Raw genomic sequence first — 6,621 nt, 5'->3', positions numbered from 1 at the left:
CTGGTCTATACTGGTCTATAATGGTCTGACCTTGATGGAGATGCTGAAGTGCCCCCAAGCCCCTTAACTGGTCCTTATCGGTCCCACTGCCCCATTCCCCATTCCAGTGACCCATATGGGTCTATACTGGTCCATACTGGTTTATACTGGTCTGTCCTGGTTTATACTGGTCTGTACTGGTCTGACCTTGATGGAGATGCTGAAGTGCTCCCAACCCCCTTAACTGGTCCTTACTGGTCCCACCGCCCTGCTCCCCATTCCATTGACCCATACTTGGTCGTGGTGGCAAGAACCCCAGCAGGAGCCAGCTGGGGTCTTCCTGCCATTGGATGAGTGCTCTGGGAGGTCAGGGCTGCTCACAGATCCAGATCACAGCAGCACATTTCCAAGAGCACTGTCAAATGGGAAGGGCAAAGCACAATTATTAGGAAGGAATGGAGCTTTTCTCAGTCAGTGTTTCCAGTTTCCTACTCCTGAGGAATCTGGGGGTTGAGAAATGGAAAAGAAACTCTCATGTTGGACAAGTCACTGAGACTCCTGAGCTGTAACTTGGAATGCACAAGTGCTTCTGTAAGCAACTTCCTAAAGTGCTTTCGGTCTCTGCTCTGCTTTTGACAGAAGCAGCATCACTTCTGCTGGACCCATCTGTTTTTTCTTTATCTGCCCTTTTCCACCTGCCTGAGGTTTCTCTCAGGTCAAAGTGAGTGCACAGACATTTGGATGGAGTGCTGACAGGGAAGTCATGAATGGATTTCTGATGTTGAATCTACTGTTTTGAAATCAGAAAATGTGGTGCTGAAGTCATCGTTAGCCTTTGAGAGGGAAACAGGAGAAAAATTGGATAAATTTGTTGCTAAAAATGAGCTGCTTCAAATTGAGGTTGACCACCTTCAAAGTCTTGTTGCGCCAGAGTGCAGAGAGAAAACTGTTGCTAAAAAAACAGACTCCTGGTTAGGGTTAGAGTTAGCAAAAGTTAGGGTTAGGGTTAGGGTTAGGTTTAGGGTTAGCAAAAGACAGGGTTACTGTTAGGGTTAGTGTTAGGGTTAGGGTTAGGGGTATGGGTAAGGGTTAGGGTTAGGAAGGACTTGTCTCAGTGCGTGATCTAACAATCGCGGTTTTAGCCCATTCTGGACACGCAGCGGTGCCCAATAAGCCCCTCTCAGGCTATAAGCCCGATTCACTGCCCACCGCTGTCAGAATCTTTTGCTTTTTCTCTTGGGTCTCTGCTTTTCCTGTTGCTGTTCTGTTGCGTCAGGCAGAATACCCACCGCCGTCCAGTATGTACTCTGCTTCTATAGAGCACTGTCCCCTAACCCCAACATTAAAAGAGAGACTGGAAGCTATGCGCAAACCCTGTTCCCTAACCCTAACCAAGAGACTGCAAGTTATGCGCAAACCTTTTTCCCTAACCCTAACCTTAAAAGTGAGAATGCAAGGTATGTGCAAACCCTTTTCCCTAACGCTAACCCTAAAAACGAGACTGCAAGTTATGAGCAATCCCTCTTCCCTAACCCTAACCTTAAAAACGAGACTGCAAACTATGCGCAAACCCTGTTACGTAACCCTAACCTTAAAAAAGAGACTGCAAGCTATACGCAAACCCTTTTCTCTGAACCTAACCTTAAAAAAGAGACTGCAAGCTATGCACAAACCCGATTCCCTGACCCTAATCCTAAAAAAGCGAATGCAAACTATGTGCAAACCCTGTTCCCTAACCTTAACCTTAAAAAAGAGACTGCAGGCTACTAGGGTTAGGGGTAGGGTTAGGGTTAGGGTTAGGGTTCGGGTTAGGGTTAAGGTTAGGGTTAGGGTAAGGGTTAGGGGTTAGGGTTGGGGTTAGGGTTAGTCCGAATCTGTCTCAATGCGCGATCTAACTATCGCGGGTTTACCCCATTCCAGGAACGCAGTGGTGCCCAGTAAACCCCTCTCGGGCTATAAGCCCGATTCACTGCCCACCGCTGTCAGAATCTTTTGCTTTTTCTCTTGGGTCTCTGCTTTTGCTGTTGCTGTTCTGTTGCGTGTCTGGCAGAATACCCACCGCCGTCCGGTATGTACTCTGCTTCTATAGAGCACTGGCCCCGCCCACTGGGTGGAGTCAAGAGGTGGAGTCCGTGTTGATTGTTCTGCGTCACTGGCTCCGCCTACTGGGCGGAGTCAGTGCTGATTGGTGTTACAACCCACCCCAGGAAAACGGGAGAGGAGGTAACTCAGGTTTTTATTAATAATGCCCTTGGGGCGGATTAAAGTGAAACGACACTAAGTAATCGGTGTCTGAAAACATATACTGGCAAGGTTTATTTTAACAATTCTGTATCAACAGGCATGTGAGCAGTTTGGTTGCTGTCATACCACAATGTGACACAGAGATAACCTTTGGGGGGGGGAAAGAAAATGCATAGGGGAGAGAAAGGCAGGAGAAGAGCAAGGGAGAGTAAGAGAAAGAAAAGCTGAGAGTGGACAGATGTATATAGTCACGGCCCACGGGGTCCAGCGATGCTTCCATGTCTGTCAGTTGGTGACCTTGATCTGCCGGGGGTGAAGGAGGGAAGTCCCCATACTCCCAGAGGTTATGAGTTATAGCCATGATTAGTGTCACGGACCATGCCTCGAACCTCCAACATCTCGAGGGTTGCAGTCTCTCTTCTAAGGTTAGGGAACAGGTTTTGGGCATAGCTTGCAGTTACTGTGTGGACCAATTGTCAGAGACTGAAATGGTTAATGATTTATGCATTCTAGGAGACTTTTCAGGCTTTTGACTTGCATGATACCTGTGATGAGCAGTCGGGCCCCTCCCTCCCTCCAATGCTGACGGTGTGAAACCCTGAAAAGGCAAGAGCTGAGCTTAAAGGCTTTTGACTGTTGATATATCTGATGAGGAATCAGGCCCCTCCCTCCCTCTGCTATGAGATGTTAGGATTAGGGTTAGGGTTAAGGTTAGGAAGGGTTAGGGTTTAGGTTTTAGGGTTTACGGTTTGGGGTTTAAGGTTGGGGTGTGGGTTTGGGTTAGGGTTTAGTGTTAGGGTTAGGAATAGGGTTAGGCAGAATCGGTCTCAATGCGCGATCTAACAATTGCGGGCTTAGCCCATTCCAGACACTCAGCGGTACCCAATAAACCCCTCTGGGTTTATAAGTCCGATTCACTGCCCACCGCTGTCAGAATCTTTTGCTTTTTCTCTTGGGTCTCTGCCATTGTTGTTGCTGTTCTGTTGCATGTCTGGTAGAATACCCACCGCCGTCCGGTATGTACTCTGCTTCTCTAGAGCACTGGCCCCGCGCACTGGGTGGAGTCAAGAGGTGGAGTCAGTGCTGATTGGTCCACACAGTAACTGGAAGCTATGCGCAAACCATTTTCCCCAACACTAAGCCTAAAAAAGAGACTGCAAGCTATGCGCAAACCCTGTTACCTAACCCTAACCTTAAAAAAGAGACTGCAAGCTATGCGCAAACGTGGTTCCCTAACCCTAAAAAAACCTGCAAGCTACGTGCAAACCCTTTTCCCTGTCCCTCACCTTAAAAAAGAGACTGCAAGCTACTAAGGTTAGGGTTAGGGTTCGGGTTAGGGTTCGGGTTAGGGTTCGGGTTAGGGTTCGGGGTTAGGGTTAGGGTTAGGGTTAGGGTTAGGGTTAGGGTTAGGGTTAGGGTTAGGGTTAGGGTTAGGGTTAGGGTTCGGGTTAGGGTTAGGTTAGGGTTCGGGTTAGGGTTAGGTTAGGGTTAGGGTTAGGGTTAGGGTTAGGGTTAGGGTTAGGGTTCGGGTTAGGGTTAGGGTTAGGGTTAGGGTTCGGGTTCGGGTTAGGGTTAGGGTTAGGGTTCGGGTTAGGGTTAGGGTTAGGGTTAGGGTTGTTCGGGTTAGGGTTAGGGTTAGGGTTAGGGTTAGGGTTAGGGTTAGGGTTAGGGTTAGGGTTAGGGTTAGGGTTAGGGTTAGGGTTAGGGTTAGGGTTAGGGTTCGGGTTAGGGTTAGGGTTAGGGTTCGGGTTAGGGTTAGGGTTAGGGTTCGGGTTAGGGTTAGGGTTAGGGTTAGGGTTAGGGTTAGGGTTAGGGTTAGGGTTCGGGTTCGGGTTCGGGTTCGGGTTAGGGTTAGGGTTAGGGTTCGGGTTCGGGTTAGGGTTAGGGTTAGGGTTCGGGTTAGGGTTAGGGTTAGGGTTAGGGTTAGGGTTAGGGTTAGGGTTAGGGTTAGGGTTAGGGTTAGGGTTAGGGTTAGGGTTAGGGTTAGGGTTAGGGTTAGGGTTAGGGTTAGGGTTAGGGTTAGGGTTAGGGTTAGGGTTAGGGTTAGGGTTAGGGTTAGGGTTAGGGTTAGGGTTAGGGTTAGGGTTAGGGTTAGGGTTAGGGTTAGGGTTAGGGTTAGGGTTAGGGTTAGGGTTAGGGTTAGGGTTAGGGTTAGGGTTAGGGTTAGGGTTAGGGTTAGGGTTAGGGTTAGGGTTAGGGTTAGGGTTAGGGTTAGGGTTAGGGTTAGGGTTAGGGTTAGGGTTAGGGTTAGGGTTAGGGTTAGGGTTAGGGTTAGGGTTAGGGTTAGGGTTAGGGTTAGGGTTAGGGTTAGGGTTAGGGTTAGGGTTAGGGTTAGGGTTAGGGTTAGGGTTAGGGTTAGGGTTAGGGTTAGGGTTAGGGTTAGGGTTAGGGTTAGGGTTAGGGTTAGGGTTAGGGTTAGGGTTAGGGTTAGGGTTAGGGTTAGGGTTAGGGTTAGGGTTAGGGTTAGGGTTAGGGTTAGGGTTAGGGTTAGGGTTAGGGTTAGGGTTAGGGTTAGGGTTAGGGTTAGGGTTAGGGTTAGGGTTAGGGTTAGGGTTAGGGTTAGGGTTAGGGTTAGGGTTAGGGTTAGGGTTAGGGTTAGGGTTAGGGTTAGGGTTAGGGTTAGGGTTAGGGTTAGGGTTAGGGTTAGGGTTAGGGTTAGGGTTAGGGTTAGGGTTAGGGTTAGGGTTAGGGTTAGGGTTAGGGTTAGGGTTAGGGTTAGGGTTAGGGTTAGGGTTAGGGTTAGGGTTAGGGTTAGGGTTAGGGTTAGGGTTAGGGTTAGGGTTAGGGTTAGGGTTAGGGTTAGGGTTAGGGTTAGGGTTAGGGTTAGGGTTAGGGTTAGGGTTAGGGTTAGGGTTAGGGTTAGGGTTAGGGTTAGGGTTAGGGTTAGGGTTAGGGTTAGGGTTAGGGTTAGGGTTAGGGTTAGGGTTAGGGTTAGGGTTAGGGTTAGGGTTAGGGTTAGGGTTAGGGTTAGGGTTAGGGTTAGGGTTAGGGTTAGGGTTAGGGTTAGGGTTAGGGTTAGGGTTAGGGTTAGGGTTAGGGTTAGGGTTAGGGTTAGGGTTAGGGTTAGGGTTAGGGTTAGGGTTAGGGTTAGGGTTAGGGTTAGGGTTAGGGTTAGGGTTAGGGTTAGGGTTAGGGTTAGGGTTAGGGTTAGGGTTAGGGTTAGGGTTAGGGTTAGGGTTAGGGTTAGGGTTAGGGTTAGGGTTAGGGTTAGGGTTAGGGTTAGGGTTAGGGTTAGGGTTAGGGTTAGGGTTAGGGTTAGGGTTAGGGTTAGGGTTAGGGTTAGGGTTAGGGTTAGGGTTAGGGTTAGGGTTAGGGTTAGGGTTAGGGTTAGGGTTAGGGTTAGGGTTAGGGTTAGGGTTAGGGTTAGGGTTAGGGTTAGGGTTAGGGTTAGGGTTAGGGTTAGGGTTAGGGTTAGGGTTAGGGTTAGGGTTAGGGTTAGGGTTAGGGTTAGGGTTAGGGTTAGGGTTAGGGTTAGGGTTAGGGTTAGGGTTAGGGTTAGGGTTAGGGTTAGGGTTAGGGTTAGGGTTAGGGTTAGGGTTAGGGTTAGGGTTAGGGTTAGGGTTAGGGTTAGGGTTAGGGTTAGGGTTAGGGTTAGGGTTAGGGTTAGGGTTAGGGTTAGGGTTAGGGTTAGGGTTAGGGTTAGGGTTAGGGTTAGGGTTAGGGTTAGGGTTAGGGTTAGGGTTAGGGTTAGGGTTAGGGTTAGGGTTAGGGTTAGGGTTAGGGTTAGGGTTAGGGTTAGGGTTAGGGTTAGGGTTAGGGTTAGGGTTAGGGTTAGGGTTAGGGTTAGGGTTAGGGTTAGGGTTAGGGTTAGGGTTAGGGTTAGGGTTAGGGTTAGGGTTAGGGTTAGGGTTAGGGTTAGGGTTAGGGTTAGGGTTAGGGTTAGGGTTAGGGTTAGGGTTAGGGTTAGGGTTAGGGTTAGGGTTAGGGTTAGGGTTAGGGTTAGGGTTAGGGTTAGGGTTAGGGTTAGGGTTAGGGTTAGGGTTAGGGTTAGGGTTAGGGTTAGGGTTAGGGTTAGGGTTAGGGTTAGGGTTAGGGTTAGGGTTAGGGTTAGGGTTAGGGTTAGGGTTAGGGTTAGGGTTAGGGTTAGGGTTAGGGTTAGGGTTAGGGTTAGGGTTAGGGTTAGGGTTAGGGTTAGGGTTAGGGTTAGGGTTAGGGTTAGGGTTAGGGTTAGGGTTAGGGTTAGGGTTAGGGTTAGGGTTAGGGTTAGGGTTAGGGTTAGGGTTAGGGTTAGGGTTAGGGTTAGGGTTAGGGTTAGGGTTAGGGTTAGGGTTAGGGTTAGGGTTAGGGTTAGGGTTAGGGTTAGGGTTAGGGTTAGGGTTAGGGTTAGGGTTAGGGTTAGGGTTAGGGTTAGGGTTAGGGTTAGGGTTAGGGTTAGGGTTAGGGTTAGGGTTAGGGTTA

Source organism: Manacus candei, unplaced genomic scaffold (genome assembly GCF_025592945.1).
Source record: "Manacus candei isolate 608988 ecotype Guabito, Panama unplaced genomic scaffold, ASM2559294v1 h1tg000032l, whole genome shotgun sequence".
In the NCBI taxonomy this organism is placed as follows: Eukaryota; Metazoa; Chordata; class Aves; order Passeriformes; family Pipridae; genus Manacus; species Manacus candei.
This window is presented reverse-complemented; position numbering follows the sequence as displayed.